Raw genomic sequence first — 19,008 nt, 5'->3', positions numbered from 1 at the left:
TGCTTCATGCAGTGTTTGTGCCCCACACCTGCTCCATCTCAGTGCCAGCACAGGGTACTGGGCACACTGGATAAAAGCTGTGCACAAAGAACATTTCTGCAAGTGGGGAGGCTGGGAGGAGTGGGAAGGAGGTTATTTAATTGCTGAAACTCGGGATATTTTCCAACACAGACTTTTTCAAACAGGGGATGTATCAAAACTAATTGCTGTGCAGGCTGGCCAGCTCCTTATTTAGGAAGGGTTTTAAAGCCCCATGTCAACTCCCCTCTGATGAAACCACAGCATCAAGGGAGCCCACTGCCCTCAGCACTTTTCCCTGTGCCAGGACCATGGTGGCAGCGTGGGGTCCTTGGGCTGCAGGCAGGTACCACACCTTCCAGCCCTTTCCCACCTGGGATCATCAACCATGTCTGGACCCCTGCCCAGCAAGGACACGAGGGGTTGTTTTGGATCCAATCCTGGTTTTGGGCAAGAAGAGACCCAGTTTTTCCTGGTCTGGAAGAGCTGCTGTTTCAGCTCTGCTGTCTGAGCTGGTCTGGGCTGTGGTACAGCCATGGGAGTCAGTGGAAAGAGTATTCCGCAGTGCAGCCTCCTGCATCTGGATGTGCCCCCCCTCTTGCTTTCTCCACTGCCCTCTTGTCATTTCCCACTTGGGCACCTCCACAAACATCTTAATTTCATGCCTGCTTGTCAGGGCTACTTTGTGAAACATCTGAATGACATTAGCACAGTTTAAGAGTGTGACAGACTGATGAGCAGCACCCTCCTGTGATCACCTATTCCAGATGGCTGAGTGACAAATCTCGCTCCTGAGACCTTCATGAAGAGATGCCACAGGAGGGACCCCCCTGGGAACACCATCCCTACCCACAGCCCAGCTCCCAACATCCGCTGGGATAGGCAGCGCTCATCCAGAGTGAAGCAGACATGCAGCAGATGTTGCATTCTTCAGGGACCCCAGTGAGCATTCCCCCTCCCTCTGACTTGTTGCTGTCTCATCTCAATTATATGCACAGCCATCGGCAACTCGGACAGACCCTGCACTTGCTCATCTCACCAGGGTGTTCTCCTTCCCGTTGCTTTCAGGAGGCATTTGCACTCGTAGACGTACTTCAAACCCCAAATCATCGCAGGATATTTTGGGGAGGAAACTGCATTCACTCACGTAGTGTAAGACAAACATTGCTGGGGGCAAGCAGAGTGAGTGTTAGTTTCAAAGAAATGCAGCCCAAAATGGTGAAGCCCTGTGTTCAAGGTGACACTACCAGCTGTTTGCATGCCTGCTGCCTTGCTGGGCACAGCTCTGCTTCCCATGCAGCCCCTCCTGAGTCATACCAAGCTCTTGGGACACCTACTGTAGTGTAAGAGCCTCCTGCTGCTGTTACTGCTGGGAGCATAGAAGGGCACAGTGGGATCAGTGCTTACAGGGTCACACTGCAGTAAGTAAAGCTGGAAGTTTCTGGGGGAGCACCGATGGTGGAACGACTGAGTGAGGACAGGGCAGCAGGTGTGGGGAAGGAGGAGAAATGGAATACTGGGGAGAGAGATTTAATGATCGCCTACAGCTGGAGCTTTGTGCCTCCTCTGCAGCAGAGCACTGTTAGAACGCTGCCAGTAAACAACCTGTATTGAAAAGCTTCCATTCATCTTTACAAAGCCAGTTTCCTGTTTTAGCTCAGGATCTGGGCCCTGTGGTGGCTGTGCTCCTTCTCAGGCTGAAGGAGGTAAGTGTATTCTGGGTCTGTAGGATGCAGGAGATCCAAGACACAAGGTAAATATGGAGAAGGTATTTCCTCCTATGCTCTCAGAGTTGTCCTAGTGCTTTAGTTAAAGGCATGTGGGTGTTCGTAAATGTGTTCTCCTCTCTTAACTGCTCCCCTAGCCTTAGTTTCTATTCTCTAGCTCAGAGGGTGCTAACAGAAAACAGGGCTTGGGAAATGAGGCATTCCTTGTGTTCTTGCAGCCTGCTTTAGGTCCCCAAGAAATGAATTTGAGGGTCTTGGGATGAGGTCAGCTGGAGCAGCAAACCGTAGCATTTCTCTCTCTGCCCATCCCAGACTGCTGCCTGATTTGGGGACACCCAAGAGGTAGAAGTAGGACCATGGCTTACAGCACCTTTACTGCCTGCTCATCTGACTGGCATGGACAGGGAGCTGAGCAGTTTGCAGGCTCAGACAATGGAAATCAGACCATCTGTACTGTATCAGCCCCAAGGTAAGGGCTCCCTGCCTCTCCAAGACAGGATCTGAAGTTGTGGCAATAGGTCTGGGAGGCAGCAGTAAAAGACAGCAGCTGATCAGAAAATAAACCAGAGAGCCTGAGGGGAGAAGTCAAACCCAGCTTTTACTGATCTCACATAGAACAATAGCATTCTGATGGTTAAATAATTGCTTTTGTAGAACACTTAGGCTTCAGTGTAGTGGCAGAAGGTTTTTTGATGGTGCCCTGTGAATAAATTTGGAGTCTCTGCAGCTATTGCTTTCCATTTAGTGAGGCATTTGCCTTTGGTGCAAGTGACTAACAAGACTAACAAGTGACCTGGCCTGATTCAGTTCCTCTGAGAAACTGTGGGATGAGGAATCACCTGCTTCCTTGTGTCCATCACTTGCAGGAAAATGATGGGGGGCTCAGGAAGGCAGCAGTGAAGTTTCCAGTCACAAGCGAGTGGTGTGTTTCTCAGCATTTTTAATCTCCTTATTATGATAATGGGCTGCTAACTGATTGTATAGTTAAAATGGGAGTTGACACCAGGGCTACAGTTTCTCTCTCTTCAGAGAGATGCTGCAGTAAACAGCCTAGCAGAAGGCTGTAAGAGCTGGTGTTCTGCCTCAAACCTGTGTTAATGGGAATCTGAAGTGCAAGGGAATAGAGGGAAACTGAATTTAAGAGGATGAGTGCATCAATTGGCTCTGGATAAATAACGCATTTCTTGGCCTACAAAGGGGATGGTAAGAGAGGGCACACTGTGGGTGATGAAGAGAAGGCATGGAAAGTGCAGATGCTGTGGGAATACAGGAGCACACAGCACTGGCATCGTTCTGGCTGCTGTTCTTGTATTGTCTGCTGTACCTCCTGCTATGTGGCCCAGTGTGTTGGCCAAGCATTTGCCCTCTATGGATTTCCCTTGAATCTTCCATATGTTTGGGAACTTGCTTCTATCTCTACACGTGATCTGCCAGTACCCTATGCCATCCCAGATCCCCTCAGTTTATTATAAGACCATTCCAGCAAAGCGCGGTGCAATGACAAATGTTCTTGGCCTTTGGTTTGCTCTCATATCTTCACTCTTGACAGTTATTGGCACTGAGCTGTAACTTTTTGCAAAGGAGAAAAGGGATCTCTATCACCATCCTAGCCATTAAGTTGCAGATGATAACAAGTAAGAAAGTGACAGGGCTATGAAACTATCTTTTCCATCCCTATGAACACTTCTCTCCTACACTACTAAAAAAGAGGGGAAGAGCCTTTCTCCACTCACCCATCACTGAGATGGGTGGGAAAAGAGGAGGCAAATGGTGAACTGCTCTGCACTGCTGAGCTCGTGGTACTTTTCTGAAATCCCTGGAGAGCTGCAGGTTGATTTCTTGATGGCTTCTGAGGAAAACCCTTGTATGATCCTCCTGGATTTACCCCAATTAAGCTCCCCACTCTTGCTCTACCAGACACTTAGACCATTCATTTTTCCCTTTGAAAAACAGAAAGAAAAGGACCAGTTTCATTTTGAAACTGTTTTACGTTTTGTTTTTTTCTTAAGGTCATGGTCAAGTACATCTGTGTAAAGCAAAAAAGACTCACTGAATTTCAAAGTCTTGGGCAGCAGCTATTTCCTCCATTAAGCAGGTGGATGTGAGGAAATGAGGGAAAGCATATTGATTTTTTTTATTATTATTTTTTTTTTTACCGTGATCCATTAAAGGTTGTGTGGATATTGAAATATGAATCTGGTTTTGATGTGTGGCAGAGAGGAAACAGGAATCCTGAGAGACTGCTGTAATGAGGAGGTAAGGGTTTGTTCTGCTGCTGGGATGGGCAAGGGAGTTTCCTTTAAAAAGCTGGACTTGATGATCCTTATGGGCCCCTTCCAACTTGGGTGACGCCTCAAACTCAACTGTGAGCAGGTAGGGATGGGGTTGCCCAGCTTTTCCACCTGTGTGCCGGTATTGGGAAGGAGATGTACATGGCTCCCTTGTAGGAAAAGCTGGAGACTGTGCTCAGGCATGAATGTCCAATGAAAGGGGAGGAGTTATTTATAGAGGAGTCTGCAGAAGCCTAAAACATGAAAGGTGCTTTCTACCGGCTGGACTGGGGGAAATACTGTCTGTCTTGAGTGATTAGCTGAGAGTAAGGTGTTTAGAGTAGAGGCTTTTATCTAGCTGCACGTAGCACCCTCAGGTAAGGAGAGACAAATTTACAGGCCTGCAGAAATCCTTTGCTGTCTGTGCTCTGCATGCACTGGAAAGGAAATGGATCTGAGGGGATTAAATGGAATGCCCAACAAGGTTTGTGGACTAATGGATGTCTCACAGCCTCCCTTATTCCCAGCTTCTTGAGAGCAAGGAGAATTCGCAGTGTGAATCGAAGCAAGTTCAGCTCCTCGAGGCAATGCAATATTGCAAACCAAGCTGTACTGATTGCACAGCACGTGCTAAGCTGTGGGACTCCTTGCCACAAGGAATTATCCTGCTAATGGTGAAGATAACTAGGCAAAGCTTGATGACACGTGGTTATACAAAGCAGTACATACAGAAATACAGTCTTGTGATCCATGCCATAAGGAGCTTCTCTTCTGGTTATTAGCCTTGGAGGCCTTTCCTTGCTATTTTCAGGGTCCTGAACAAATGCTTCTTTGCTGTAGGTATGTTTCTGCTTGCACTCATTTTTTGTAAGAGGGGAGTAGAGAGAGGTGGCAAATGTTCCATCTGTGGGATGCTGGTTGAGTGATGTACCCTGAGCCAGAGAAGTGGGCTTGTGTAGATGTCAGTTACAGGGGTCTATGTGTTTCCCTACCCCGAGAGTGGCAGTAAATCTGTCTTGCAGTTCAGGTCTCCCAACTGTTCTCTGGGAGAATTTATGACCTGAAGAAGTGCTGACAGACAAAAGCATGCTTTGCTCTTCTGCTGGGAGACTGCCCTTGTCCATCCCTGCCTCCATCCCCGCTCCTCAGCCCAACCTGTGCACTTCTTGAATGTTGCCCACTGCTGGGAGCAAATGGCCACAGATTGCTGCCTGCCTCCTTCATGGTGATATCACTGTGGCTCCTGGTGTGAGCTGGGCTCCTGCCCCTCCACAATGCATCATTTGTGTCCCTGCCTTGTGTCCTGACCACTCATTAGATGCCTTTTCTCAAGAGGCACTGGGCTCCCTCCATTTACACAGTCCCAGAAGCATTAGCATTAGACTTCCCCTTGCAAGTCACAGGCAGCCCCACTCTGTTTGAACTCAGCCTCTAATTTTAGTATCACAGCTACTCTTTGCAGAAGGTCAGCAGAATCCCTGCCCTGTCAGAGAAATTACTTCCTTGGCAGCATGCCGATATGTTGCAGTCATGCAAGCCAGCCTTCTCTGTACAAAGCAGCCTTCATCAGGCAGCAGGGATGCCGTGATTCAGGGTCATTAGGTTGGCACGACAGAGCTCACACATGGATCTGTGCTGGGCCCAGTGCTGCCCTCCTGGCCGCCTGCAGTTCCCTTCTCCCTGCTCTGCAGTTGTGCTTCCAGAGCAGCTCCATGCACAGCCCTGGGGTGCGCTGTCTGAACTCTTCCTCTCTTCCCATTTCTCAAGCTTTAGAGAAACCTTGCAGACCCTGGATGGTCCTAAGTTTGGTACTTCTCCGAAGATTTTTGCTCTGGATTTTTTGCATTTCAGAAAGCAATTCAAGTACTTGGGGGAGCAGTGGTACAGCAGAGCCTTCCTCTTGCTCCTCCAGGATCCAGAAGTGCTCCCCTAAGCAGGATGCTCCGTGGCTCCTGGAGCGCAGCTTCTCACAGCAATTGCCCCCGTTGTCTCTGAGCTGACTGACGCCCTCTGTGAAGTGAGCTGCCTTCTGGTAGCACTGCATGGACGGCATGACAGGGCTGTGCACTGAGGTTCTGCAGGAAGAAAGGAAGCCAATGAATTATTTAAGCACCTCCATTTCTGATTAGCTTATGACTAACGTTCATTGCACCAACCCCTGAGATGCTGTGTGTTAAAACCACTGGAGGAGATATAATGGGTTGAATTGCTTTCTAGGTAGCAAGGTACACAGAAAGCTTTTGTGGACTGGTGTTTGTTTTGCTTTTAAGTAGATGCACACCTGGAGAGAGCTCAGGAGTCTGCTTGGAGATTGGGAGTTTACAATGAGCCTGAATCATTTTTCAAGGGCACCGGGGAACAATAGGGAGTGAATACCACAGCAGCCACAGGAATTAGAAAGAAATCTTCTTTCTGATGCTACATTAAGGTTTTAAAATCCATAGAATTGCAAGATGAGACTGGGAGTGGAGATAGCCTTGAAACAGTGCGTGGAACTAAGGGTGCATGAGCAACACCAGCAAATTTCACACTGTGTTGAAAAAATATAAAAACCAGTGTTGGTGGAGCTCAGAATTCAGAGGCCAAGTTACAGCAAGGTAATGAAAGCCTGGTGTGTGCTGACTTCTGTGCTGTACAGCCTGGTGTGGAAATGCTTTCCTGCTAGGGTGGCTGCATGGCAGCCCAGCTCCCTATATCTTACCAGGACATGGAAGTCTAAGGAAGAAGCCCAGCTACCTGCCCCATTTTAAACTGAATAGATCAGCCCTGAGCCTGATAATGTGGAGACTTATTTAACAGTCTTGTGTAGAATTCAGATACTTTACATTGTGTTTTCCCAAATGGCTCCTATGTATTAGCAGCCCCCCCCCCCCCCCCTTGCCAGGTGGCAGATTTGGGTTTGGACCATTAGGGACTTTTTTTGTTTGTTTGTTTTTTGTTTTGGCCTGATGCCCTTCTTCCTACAGGTCCAAAGATTTGAAAACCCTCAGGCTGCTCTTCTTTGTTCATGCGCACTGAACAAAGAAGTGCCTCTGGATAAAGTCCCTCTGGATGTCTGTGTACTGCCTTATTAGTTACCTTAGTTATATTTTCTAAATGAGGATATGGTTCTTGATCACAAAACCTAAGCAGTAACAATAAAGGAAAATTCATTTGTCATTGTGTTATTCCACTATATCAGTGCCAGCTGTGCTGTGTTCCAGTGGTGTGAGTTTCCTGCAGGCTTTTTCATCAGCTGAGCTCCTTTCAGATAAGCCAGCTATTTAAGCCACTTAGAACAAAAGTTTTGGGCCCAGAAGGAACACAAAAATGTGCCCTGATGGGGACCTCAAACCAACTCCTGCAGCCTCCTTCACAGCTAGCAGCTGGTTACAGGACCAAATCTTAGAGATAACAGCCATTATCCAGATCTTCTGCCTACTTCCCACCTTAATGGTGGAATATCTTGGCTGTGGGAAGCAGAGCGGTGATTTCTGACACCCATTATGACTCGAGATTCCAGCTTCTACCAGAAGCAAAGAGAGCTTCAAAGCATCTCCGCAGGTCCTCTTAAGAGTACCACTCATTGGAGAGACCTCACTGTGCAGTGGTTGTGCTGAGCTGCCTGGTGCAGGTGGGGCCAGTGTTTCTTGCTCCCTGCCTGATTTCCCCCAGGGCTGCCTCATGCCATATCCCAGCCAGATGCAGCTGCACCATAGCAGAAAGGGACCCTGCTGCATGTCTGAGTCCCTGGGGGTGGAGGTGCTGTCACGATGTCTTGGTGGTGGCATGAAAAAGGCCACTGCTAGGGACCATCTGCTCTCCCTCTGCCATATGTCTCTGTCTGTATGCAGCCTGAGTGCAAATGCCTCTTATTAAATAACAGCGTCTTTAATTGAATAAAACTCCCAAGGCTGGTTGGATTCTAAAAGCAATGTCAGCTCCAGGCCCCATTTTCCCTTCTCTCTGACTTCTTAAGCCCAAATATCTCCTGGATATTATATCTTCTGCATTATTGGACAGGAGTCATTGGGTTAGAACTGTGCTCAATTCAAGGAACAGCAGGGCCTAGGAACTGCATGGATGAGACCATCCTGTTTCAGAAAAGGTTTTTGGCTGTGTGGGTGGGAACTGTGCCATGCTGCCTGCTTTTCTCCCTAGAGAACAGGACTCTGGGACACGGAGAAAGGGTCTCCAAAGGAGGCTGTCTGCTGTGGGCAGAAAGGAAGCTTCTCTCTGATAGCAATGGTGTCTGCTATTCTCTGTAGCAAACCAGGAGATGTGCATGCTAAGCTGAATCTCTGCCTGGCTCCTTCCAGCACCTTTGCTAAGGAGGGACAGTTGTAACCAGCCAGCACTGCCCTTATGGGATGCATCCTACTGAACTTATCCTTTCCTTGATGTTATTATTGTAATCTGCTAGGAGAGGGAGCTTGTCTCTTTTATCATCGACAATATGCTAGGAAATCCCTGATCCTGCAGCTCCTCATGCTGCTGGAGCTCAGGCAGCTTCCTGCTACCCAGCAGCAGCAAGGAATGTATGCCCTGGAAATATCTAGCACAACCTTAGTGGATGGGCTGGTGTGGATCAGATCATGCACAAGGTACAGTGCAGCCTGCCTGGGAACTCCGTTGATAACCCAGACCCCACTAGTGTTCCTCTTCCATTTATGCACCAGTCTCTGGCCATCACACCAAACTCCTGGCCAGTATCTTCCCACAGATACTCAGCATTGCCCAGTGCCATGCTCTAGCACCGTGTACTGGGCAACCATGATGTGTGCTTAACTGTTATTTTCAAACACAGACAGACAAGGGCAGTCATCAGTGCACAGACAATATCTTGTCCATCCCAGCAGTACCCACTCCAGCTTCCTTTTTTTTGTCTGGCACCTCCTAGGTCCAGTCATCTCCACAGGAGGATGGCCTGACTGCTTCATTCCTATTCACTGAGCCCAGCTGCCAGTATCAGAAACCACCTGTTTTCTCCCAGTATCACCGTCAGGCTTGGGGTTTCAGTAGTGAGAAGCCAGGAGTGTTTCCCTATCCCTTCCCTAGAGCCAGACTGCTGCCATGAGGAGCTGCCACGTGTCTGGGCTGATGCTTGACTGCAGAGTCCAGAGATCTGTAATCAGAGCCAATTGCTTCCATCACCTCATCTTTGCTATACTTACCAGGACACGGTCCCTAGCTGTTCCTGCAAGAACTAACAACACTTCTGTTGCAGCATCATTTCTTGCTATGAGAGCTCTATGTTTGTGACAGCTGTCCATGCTGTGTTTTTTGTGATAATCTTGGTTAATGTGTTATGTAGCTTATACAATACTGTCACAAATCTCGGCATCCTCTGTACTTGTTTCCAGTGATATTCCAATTTTTGAAGCAGGTGTGGGGTCAAATCAGCCTTGCTCTATAATCATTGGCTAGGGGTTGTTTTATTTCCCTGAACACAGAGTACCCAGTTCCTTCATGCATCATTTATATTCCCTACACCCTGGGAAATCTCTGGACATTTCTCTATTCCAGCCACGTATTCAGAAATGTTCATTTTCTTTCACATTCTCTTTATAAAAACAGAAACGCTCTCTCACCACCAGTGACCCCGAGGATAGGTGATTTTGTAGATTTCCCACAATTTCAGCAAATGCTTTGTCTGCAGATTTAAGAGACACCATTAGGCTATGCAGCAGATTATAAATTTCAGCCCCTATTATGATCAGTAAGCTGACATTTTTTTCCAGATGTTCACTCATCCAGCTTAGGGGGGCATTTTTTTCCCAAGCCAGCAGGATCCCCTCTTTTTCCCAGCCAGATGGATGTGCTTTATCCTTTCTCTCTTTCCCCTGTGAGTGGGTCACTCCTGTGCAAGAGTTCTCCTGCTCCCCTCGCTCACCAGCAGCTCTGCTGCTGCTGCTGCTGCTCACCTCTTCCTGCCTCTTTTTGCCTGGTCAGAGGAATGAAAAATCAGTAAGCAGGCTTGGTAAATGCATTGAACATGTAATGAAACACCTGGTATGACAGCCCAGCTGCATCGGTGCGTGGGCTCTCTCTGAACTCCTTCCAGTCCTGATGCTTTGCTTAGAGTAACTTAAGTCTGCTCCTTCAGCTCAAGTGTGGGGTGACCTCAGTGTCTGTGCTTTTGATGCCCAGGGACAAGGGAGAGCTGAGCCATGACAGCTGATAGGGAAGGAAGGGGCCATAAGTCCTGAGAGCTGCTCCACACTGACAGCTTTGCAAAGGCTTTGTGCACCTGTACCAGAGGAAGAGCTGAACCACCAGCTTGTGTCATGCTATCCAGGCCTCCCTCCATCTAGCCCGTCTGGTGAATCATAGAATCATTAAGGTTGGAAAAAAACCCTAAGATCATCTGGTCCAACCACCAACCCATCCCCACCATGCCCACTGACCGTGTCCCTCAGTGCCACATCCACATGGCTCTTGAACACCTCCAGGGATGGTGACTGCACCACCTCTCTGGGCAGCCTGTGCCACTGCATCACCACTTCCTGAGATGAAGTTTCTCCTCATATCCAACCTGAACCTCCCCTGGCACAGCCATTGTTTCTCATCCTGTTGCTGCTTACCTGGGAAGTTATTTGACAACTGAGTTCTGTGTGTCTCATACAGATGTGCAGGAGCCAGAAGAACACTTACCATCTATGCTCTGTCAGCTGTCTGGCAAGGGTTTGCAAGCACTCAGTTAAGCAGCACAGCGTCCAGGAAAGCTTCTGGAAGTTTTCAAGAGAAGAATAGTTAGATGTGGCACTGAGGGACACGGTTAGTAAGCACAGTGTTGATAGGTTGACAGTTGGACTAGACTATCTTAGTCATTTTCTTAGTCATTTCCAGCCTCAACAATTCTATGATTCTGAGTCCCTCCACTCCTTAATGTGTCATAAGAGGAGGCATGTAGCTGGCTAAGAGTTTCCCAGGCAGGTGCAGCTAAAGCAGGAGGAAGGCTTCCTTCAAGCCCCATAGGCCTTGTCTGGGTGGGGGTGATGAGGGAGGTCACACTTTCCACAATATTCTGGGCTCAGCACCCCCCCCTGCAGGGTTCTGGATGCTTTATTCCTCTCTCCCTGTAAGCAACCCTGACCTCTAAAGCCCAGGGGGAGGTGGGGTAGGGCAGAGAATCCCCAAGCCAAGGAGGCAGAGTTGCTTCTGAGCAGACAGGCAACTATGGAGCATACTGAATGTTTCATAGCACACACTGAAATCCTGAGCCCACTGTCAAAGCCGGGCATCATCCATTTAGTGCCTCATCTTTAAAATAAATTATAACTCTTAGAGAATGAACTGCTGCCAGGTGAAGGGGGGTTGTACATCTAATACGGGAAGAGCAACCATAATGAGGAGACTAAGCACTCTCACTGGAAGGGGAGCAGAGATGGGAAATCAGCTCACAGAGTGACCCCCAGATCATGCTGAGTAAATTTCCAGCCAATGCTATTTTGGCAATCCACTGGAGAATTTTGGACCTTACATTTCTGTTGTTTTTTGATCTGCAGCATTTAGTACAAGTAGCTGGGGAATGCAAAGCAGCGTTGCAGTAGCATTTGGCCAGAGCCACCAAGGACTGTGGTGGGGGGATGCGATGCCACTGCCCTGGCATGTAAGAAGAGACGATTGGACCTTGTGTGGTAAGCTGTGCTGCTGGGGAATTGAATCTGAGAAGAAGATGCTGTGGATAAAAGAGCATCAGGCATTGGAAGACATAGGGCACAAGGCAGCAGCGGATGTAGGAAAGTCTGCACAGTCCTGCAGGGACAAGTGGGACAGCTGCCATCTTCTGCATGGAGCTGGTGAGCTTGGCATGGTGCAGCTGTGGGATGGGGAGGGCTGAGTCAGGAGGAGGGGCACAGGGCAGGGTACTACCATTTGTATGGCAGTAATGGCATCAGAGTGTGATCAGCCCTGCCCAGCTGCACACAAAGAGACAGTCACTGCTTGGGAGTTGTGAAACCAAGAGACTGTATGTATATATACACATGCATGAAGAATGGGAGAAAAGAAGGCCACTGTAAACACAGGAAATGCTGTAGCAGACCAAATGAATGCCCCTTTAGGCCCTTATCTCAACCTTGACAGTGGCTGCTATCAGATGCTTGAGAGAAAGCTGCAAAAACAATCTTCATAACACATCTGGGCATCGGTGTGATAGTACCCCCCAGGGGGCTCTTCCTGCCAGAGCCCATTTGCAGATCAGCCTACACATGGAAATGAGGAAACTCGGGGCTATGTCAGCTTTGCTCTGTCTGATGTTGCAGCCAGAAGGAATTTCACCCATGTGACCTGTGAGCCCAGCCACTTCCCTTCCCAGAGCTACATCCAAGCTGTGCTCTGGTCTCTTCCACGCTGCTGCTAAGAATAGAGCTTACATCCCTGATCACTGTGCTCCTGCAGACAACTGCAGCTTGAAGTAGGGGCAGGACAGTTTTCTTTCTAGGCAGGTCTAACTGCTGTCAATCACTGGCTTGCTGGGGATGGGTTAACAGAAGTGTGAAGAAAAACCAGGTGATCCACTGCTGCTGCTACAGATAGTTTAGAAGGTACAACGATGCTATAAGGCCCAGCTGGAAGGTCTCCACCAGCATTTGCAGGTGTTGGTACTATTGCATTCAGCCTGCTGCCTCTGTTCTGCACAGAGCAAAACTAAGGAATAGCGGAAATAATTTTGGGGAAAGACCCTAGAAGCAGATAGAAACATCTAGGACCGACTGACAACTTCTGAGCCAGTTGGTAGAGTGCAGCATTAGCCTGAGTCCTTCAGAAGTCCATAAGACAACAGTCTGTGAGATCTACCTGCAGAACTAGCATGCACGAGTCCCTTCATGGAAAAATAGCAGTGTTCTTGTAAAACGACAGCACCCAGAGCAATTCTTCTGCAACACCCCAGCTCCATTGGCTATCCCTGGGCTTGTACTGGATGCTCAGGCAGCACAGCACCCTGCTGTTCTATATACAGTTCTAGACAATGGATAGTATCCTTCCCTGAGCTGGTCCTAGGCTGGTTGTGCTTTGTGATTTCCAGCACTTGGTTTGGAGCAACTGGCTCCAAGTGCCAGGCACACAGATGGGACCAGGCCTATTTGTAGTGCACGTGTGTGCTTATGCTCTTTCCCTTTAGATTTCAAGTGGCCAACACAGAACCCAGCAGCCTACAGAGGTTTTTTTTTTTTTTGGCACTTTTATCCCAATTGTTCCATATTTACAAATACTCATAAGGTATATATTCACACATATGCAATTGTATATGCACACACATAGATTGCTCTGAAAGTGATGCCTCTAATTTATTTCCATGGAAACTACAACAGACATAACACAATAACAGTATTTGTTAGAGCAAATTCTCAGCTACAAAACACTATTTTATTTATTTATTTTTTTTCAATATAGTCACTGTAATGCTATAATGGGAAGGAAAGTACTGCAATGATAACAAGGTTTGTTTTTAGCTGCAACAAATGAAAATAAGCCCAAGTGCAGCAACCACAAAAATAAAGAAAAAAAAAAAAAAAAAAAAGCAAGCTCCTTACCTTTGGAAGACCTCAGGTAGGTAGGGATCTCCATCAAGAGATGCCTTTGTAGTTCTACTGCCAACCCTTAAATGAGGTCTGGGAAGGGGTGGATCCTGACTCCACCCTTCCAGTCACTCAGGTTCATTGCATGCACCTGAGCTCCCCTGGGTTGGCCCTGCCTTCTCACCAGGTGCTCAATCATTGGTTCAGGCTGTGACTTAGCATTTCCACTACAGTCACCTCAATTAGCTATCCATTTTTGCCAGTGATGAATAAAAGGAGCAGTTCTGCATGGCTGCTCTTCAAAGCTTGCTGTGGGGCAGGGGAGCCAGGGAAACAAAGGTTGTTCCTATGCAAAGTGTCTGAAATAAAGCTTGGGTCTCACGTATCTGAGAGCAAGTTGTCTATTAGCTTTGAGCTTAGGTACCCTGCTAGTCAGGGAAGGTATGTGGGAGAAGAGCAGGATTGTGCCTCTGGCAGTGCAACTGTGTAGAAATGCATTTGGCGGGATAAATTGAGCGAGATTGTCTTCGTCTCGCTGAACGAGTGTCCATGTCATAAAAACATGACTTCACTGTTGCTCTTGTACATGGTGAGATGGAGGACTGAGCAACAGTTTTGTAGCTCCCCAATTGCTCTTAACAAAGATCCCAGTACTGATCCACGCAGTGCTGGTTATCTGTTCTGTGCGCAAACAAGAGAGTGCATCCTCTCGGGACTCTCAGTCTAGTTTCTTTCATTAAGAATAAATTAAACATTAAAAAAAAAAAAAAAGTGGAGGATGAAATTAAAAAAAAGTTTTTTTTTTCTTTTTTGTTTTTGTTTGAAACACGTTTCTGTAAAGCTCTGATTGGAATAAGCAACATGAAGTGCAGTGTATTTTGAATTGATAGAAATAATACCCTAAAATATACCAGCCTAATTAGATGTACTTTCTCTACAAAACCACAATTCTAATGTTCCTGTTTCACTGTAATTAAAGAAGCATTTACCACGCACTGGAACTTTTAATTAGGTCTACCATCTAATAAACTTAGAGTACAATAACAAAATATTTTCTCTGTCAGTGGGTAGTTTTTAGTCAGTGTCTGGAGGTTTAACACTTCTCATAGAAGACATCAGTCAGTGCCTGGAGAATCTGAAGAGGCATTTGTGTATAACCTGGAATCTGCTGTGCTTACCTCTGTAAGGACATGTTTAGGGTACCAGCTCCCAACCTTTCCCCTTTTATGGTTTATCTCTCTGGCGGAAGCACTCTGTAGTCTGTATTTGCAGGAGGTTTGCTGGACACCCAAGGTGGACTCCATACTTGCAGCAGTTGTCCAGAAGCTAGATTGGTTCCTTCCATTCCTGCCACGGCCAGAGGAGGAAAAGGTGATCTGCACAGAAAGCAGAGAATGGTCCACAGAAAAGCTATCAGGGAGTATGAATGATAGAATATCCCGGGTTGGAAGGGACCCATTAGGATCACTGAGTCCAATTCCTGGCTCTCCTGGTGATAATGGGATTGAAAGAACCCGATGGGGACAAGTTGTGCTGTCCATCCAGAGAAGTGCAGACTTCTTGAGAGAGGAACACAGGGACCATGAAGATGGGACTTGGATTCTGAGGAGGATGTAAGGGATGCGGACCACAACTATTCCAACATGCTCCATGTTCATGTGGGATAGGAAAATGAAAGCATCTCTTGGTGTCAAGAGATTGTGAGTAGGAAATCTGGTAGTCTTTATGAAACAATTTGATGAGATTGTAAAGAATTTCAGAGCAGCAAAGCATAAACTGCATGCAGTTGCATTCCCCAGGCAGCTTAGATTGCCTCTAGGCACCAGTCATACTATCTTCCCCTATCCTGCGTCTTTCCCCTCCTTCTGGCAGTTATTTGAAGTTAATGATCTGTATGATGGTCTTCTGTTGGAGCTCTAAGATAATGCTATGCCTGTGATAACATGTCCTAAGGGATGTTCCCACTTACTGTCTCAGGAAAGGAATCCCCCCTTGCATCCAGTAGGATAGCAGAACCAAAGGGAGCGGGAAACTGAGTCATGAATTATCTCAGACTTTCATACTCTCCACAAAAGGAAGGAGTAGGGACCAGGGTATAGGTATACATGTTGAAGGAGCTACTGAGGAAGCAGAAAAGATGGGATACACATATTCAGGGCAAAAGCTGAGGAAACATCATCTGGAGAAAGGGGGTGTAACAGCACTGGATGCAGTGGGTAAAGCTGGGAGGATGGGGAGAGGGGAAAGGCTTTCAGGTTTTGCCATGGCAATGGGGGTAGGACCCTTTGGAGGGGAAGGAGGGAGCTGAGATGCTGCTGCAAATGGGCACACGAGGCGGTGATTGTGAGGAAGCAGACAGCCAAGTGGCAGCATTTGCTTCACTACAACAGGCAGGTGTCTGTGTTTTTGGAACAGAAGGTCATATATTTTGTGTGAAGTCTCCTGCATCTAGGGAATGACTTTAATGTAGCTTGAAGTGCCAATAAGTGGAATAAGTATGTACCATTACCAATAACAATAACAGCCCTAGAATATTTTCTACGCAAGGATCTCAAAGCACTTCTTTTTATGACTTATTCATTGACTCTTGATGTCCCCTGGGAGCCGGGGGATTATAATGATCACCCACTTTACACGTGGTGAAACCGAGGGTAAGTGGATGAGCTGTGTGAATGGAGCTGTGACTGTGCTCCTCCGACAGCATCGATTTCCCCAGTCACTGGTGGGGAGGCAAAACGCTGCCTCAGCTGCAGGAAAAAGCCTTTGGTACTGCAAGGAGCACGGAGGGGGTACCTGTTGCGCTGTCCTGAGGCCACTGCCATGTGGGGAAGACAGAAAGGCAGAAACCGTGAGGGCACACTCAGCTCCATCTCTGACTAGCTCCATCCCTCAGGCACACATGCAGGCTGAATCAAAGAGCCCGTGCTTGCCTTCTGCAGCTGAGGAGGGGCTGGGGTTGTGCGTGGCAGAGCAGAGAGTTATTGCTATGGCATTTATGGAGCATGTTGCTATGAATCGATACCTCACCATAATTATCTCATTTGCTCATTTTTCAAATTAGATAACAAGGTTGAAGGCCTGACCAGACCATCCCTCATCCGTTTACATTTCCTCCTCTCCTTGGCAAAGGAGGGGAGCCCTTTTTACATTAATCAATAGGCTTTGGGGTAGCAGGGTCAAACCCCGAGGGCTCACAGCTCTGTTTGCTGCTCGTGTCTGGACGTTGTCACCAAAAGGTGCGAGGCCAGGCCAGGCCTCCCCTGCAGTGCCTGCTATGGGGGCTGCTTGCCCCCCTGGCTGAGATGGGGGGTGGAGGGGAATGAGCTCACGCTCTGCTCAGACGGTGACATTTCCACAGGGTAGGGCTCATCCATCACTGTGCTGTGGCTGAAGAGAGCTGTTAACTGTTTCGAGCTGGCTGGCTGCCTCCCAGCTGCAGCCAGAGCATGCTCCTCAATAGAGCATCCCTTCCTACCTGCCCTTTTCTTCCCTCCCCCACCCCCACTATGTCTGGGGTATTTCTGTTTCTGCTGCTCAACCATGCTCAGTTAGGTGGGCACCCGGCTTTTGTGCAAATGAGATGTGCTCCAAATGAAGAGCTCTTCTTGACTCCCATTCCACTGTTCCTCCCCCCTCCATGTGGAGCTCGCTCCCCAGCCAGCCCTAGGGAACTGCCTGTTAACAGGTATTACACACAAAGCACATGCTCATAGTCGGTTGGATCATTAGCTCTGATCTTCTGGGATGCCCCCGCACTGCTCCCTCTCCCCTGTGACAGTGAAGGCTGGCAACCCTCCCCACCTTGCCAGTGCGAGCTAAGGAGCAATTAGAGAGTCAATAATCGGCAGAAAGGAGGGCAGGATGGGCACCAGCTGCCGAGCTGCCGTTGCAGGGCTAAAGTGTGGTGTTTCGGGGAATTAGAGGTTGGAAACTGGCTTGTGCCTCTCCCTTGCTGTCAATTAGTCCAAGAGGTTAGCCATACCTCCAAGGAACCGGGAGACCTCAGAGCAGCTCTGAAAACCGCAGGCAGACTCTTTGGAGACTAATTGGGGTCTTTTACCTCCTTTTAGCTGCTTATGAATTATTTGCTCTGAGTGCAAGCAGGACAGGAGGCACTTACTTTGCCAGACACTGGGAGTCTGTGGGGCTTTGCCAGTGCCCTGGACAGCAACGTGTAATAGAAAAAGAGATCTGGCAGATAAATGGGCTGCAGGTGCTCTGCAGTGGGGAGCAGACCCTCACGGGGCAGGACAGGGCCTGCATGGAGCTCCCAGACCCTATACTGGCACCTCCAGAGCCTCCATACCTGTGTCCTCAGGCTCCTTCATTCGTTTCCTTCACTTGGCCCCAGAGTCCGATAAAATGCTGTATGACCCCCTCTGCTGCTTCAGGAGTCTGATGGTGACTTCCAGCAAAAGGTGAAGGAAAGTGTCCAGAGGTCTGTCCAGAGGGCTCCTCCAGGAAATGTGTCTACTCCTGAGCAGAGGAGCAAGCGATGGGGTTCTTATGAGGATGTGCTCTGGACTGCACCAAAATATACCAAGCGACGAGTGTGAGTGGCGGCTGGTTATGAGCCCCTGGGGGGGCAGCTGGATTCGGGCTCAGTTATTAAGACCATAAATCATGGAGACAGACACAAGGAAGGCTGATGAGGCAGGCACACACAGCCAGGAATGCCGGGAGGGAGAGGTGGTGGGCATCAGAAGCACATGACTTCTCCACGTTGCACGTTATTTTAGGAATTTTTCAATTTTTATGGCAGTGTTGTCAGTTTTCTCAGAAGATGGAACCAAGTGATTTCAGGCTCCCTGCTTTCTTGCAGACCCAGGCATGAATGCCAAGTTGCTCACAAGTAAGAGCTAAGGCTGGGGAGGGGGATGGTGGCATCTGCAGTGGTGCAGAGCAGGAGTGAGAGGTAGGGATGGGGCTGGGCTGAGTACTGGAATACCAGGGGGAGATTGTCTCTGTGGAAGGGAATGGCTGGGACTGTGAATGGCTCTGCTCTCTCTACCCAAAGAAGGCAGTGTATGGTTCTCCACTGGAGGAAATGTCTTTGCCACCTGCAGTCTAGAGATGCCCAATGGAGGTCCATGTCACCATTTTCTTCTCCTCACAGTGTCCTTGGAGCACAGCAGAGGAGAGGAATTTGTAGTGCCATAGACTCAGAGTATGTGAAAGACAACTCTCCAGCTGAATCCATGAGACAGCAGGAAACTAGGCTTGGAACTCAGGGAAGGAAACAGGGATCCCTGTCTTAGTGCCTTCTTCGGTGCTCTAATGTCACCTCTTCAGTGAGGAAAGAGATTGTGGATTCTCCCTCCTTGGGAGGGACCTGGACATGGACCTGGTCAACCTGCTCTGGGTGTCTCTGCTTAGCCTCCAGATGTCCCTGTCAGTATCAGCCATCCTTTTATTCTGGGATTCTGTGAAAGGGCTGGTTAACTTCACTGCACAGCCTGGGCATTTTCACAGCAGATTTGACATCTGTCA

General features: G+C 48.3%; 1 long non-coding RNA gene across 1 annotated transcript; it reads right to left on the bottom strand.

Moving 5' to 3' along the window:
• Positions 1 to 2,272: 2,272 nt before the first annotated feature.
• On the bottom strand, positions 2,273 to 18,021 carry LOC146544919 (uncharacterized). Its single transcript, XR_014882054.1, has 4 exons — positions 17,825 to 18,021; positions 14,697 to 14,894; positions 10,649 to 10,722; positions 2,273 to 6,090 (listed from the first exon to the last, which is right to left on the bottom strand). It is a non-coding gene; the product is annotated as an uncharacterized LOC146544919 (long non-coding RNA).
• Between the last annotated feature and the right edge of the window lie 987 nt (positions 18,022 to 19,008).

This window comes from Meleagris gallopavo, chromosome 2, assembly GCF_905368555.1.
Source record: "Meleagris gallopavo chromosome 2, MGAL_WU_HG_1.1, whole genome shotgun sequence".
NCBI lineage: Eukaryota > Metazoa > Chordata > Aves > Galliformes > Phasianidae > Meleagris > Meleagris gallopavo.
The sequence above is the reverse complement of the archived record's forward strand: the minus strand, read 5'-3'. Positions and strand labels throughout refer to the sequence as shown.